Below are 1,293 nucleotides of genomic sequence, written 5' to 3' on the forward strand. Positions count from 1 at the left end.
CAGTTTTAATTTAAGAATAATGAACATATTGATGGCGCTAGATATATATGCTTTCATATTATATTTTTATCCAAGAAAGAACTTATTTGAGGAGAAGAATAAAAATATTGTATATATGTTATGGATAATATGCGAAATTAGCTAATTCGCGAAGATAATAATTCATGATAATATAGAAATAAGCTGCAATTATAATAATACATTTCGGATATACATGTTAGTTTACGACATTGCTAATAGATGGCGCTCGCGGAATAAAAGCTCTAATAACTCACTGCTCGTCTCCGACCGAAGTTAACTACATATACCGAAGAATGCGTGCCTTCCACTTGTGTTGTATGAAAGGAGAGACGGTTAGCACTCCCCTAGACAAGGATGGAATAACACATATATTGCTTAAGGCACACTTAAGCAACAGTTTTTTTAATTTTAATTATTTTAAAGGAAGTTATAACATTTTGTTGTTATCAGAAAATGAATTATTCATAGGGATGTGGGATTCTGTAAAAAGAATCGATTTTTTGGATCGATCTAGATCGATTGACCGCGAATCGATACAAGAAAAATCGCAAGCTAAAAATCGATCTTAGTGAGAATCGATCTTTTTGCAATAAATTAAAAATATATATTTCTATTATTATGACTTATTTCTATTATTTTTGATTTTTACACACAAAGACACAAAACATAAAATTATTACATTGACAAACATTTTTTTCATAATAGCATGGGATATGATACGCAGATGTTTAGTTTTGTAAAAGTCGATATGGATCTAGAAATCAATATAAACATATGCATTAACTACTTTTGTCACTACTTTATTTTATATTTAATAATTAGTTTATCACTTTCAGCAATGAGGCCATATTTGAAAATGTTTTCAAAATTGAATTCTTGTTAATGAAAATTTAAAGTTCGTAATAATAACAATACAAAGATTTTTTGCATATATGCATATTTCTGGTATATGTACCTAATGTATACGTTTAATAATTTAATAGAATTATTGATAATCCTAAAATATTACTATGTCAATAATAAAATTATATTGTACAGGGTGGCGCCTCTCATACGCCGCGGACGCTCCAAGGAGAACGACAGTTTGTATTGAAATGAAATTTTGTGAACATATGTAGGTTAATTCAGAGCACTTTTTAAAAATATAGAGAGTTCTACAGGGTGTCCCCAAAAAAGTTACGTATCAAAGTTTTGTTTTTTTGTAATGGAACACCCATATATTAATTGATTTTCGGATTCTAGGAGAAAAATAAAGGCGAGTTATAAGAAAAG

At 28.9% G+C, this 1,293-nt stretch overlaps 1 non-coding gene across 1 annotated transcript; it reads left to right on the forward strand.

Annotated features, from left to right (window-relative positions):
* Positions 1 to 331: 331 nt before the first annotated feature.
* Positions 332 to 424, forward strand: LOC115884163. Its single transcript, XR_004050510.1, has one exon. It is a non-coding gene; the product is annotated as a U6atac minor spliceosomal RNA (small nuclear RNA).
* Positions 425 to 1,293: the final 869 nt, after the last annotated feature.

The sequence above is a fragment of the Sitophilus oryzae genome, unplaced genomic scaffold (genome assembly GCF_002938485.1).
Source record: "Sitophilus oryzae breed Bouriz unplaced genomic scaffold, Soryzae_2.0 scaffold_2023_pilon_pilon, whole genome shotgun sequence".
Taxonomy (NCBI): Eukaryota; Metazoa; Arthropoda; class Insecta; order Coleoptera; family Curculionidae; genus Sitophilus; species Sitophilus oryzae.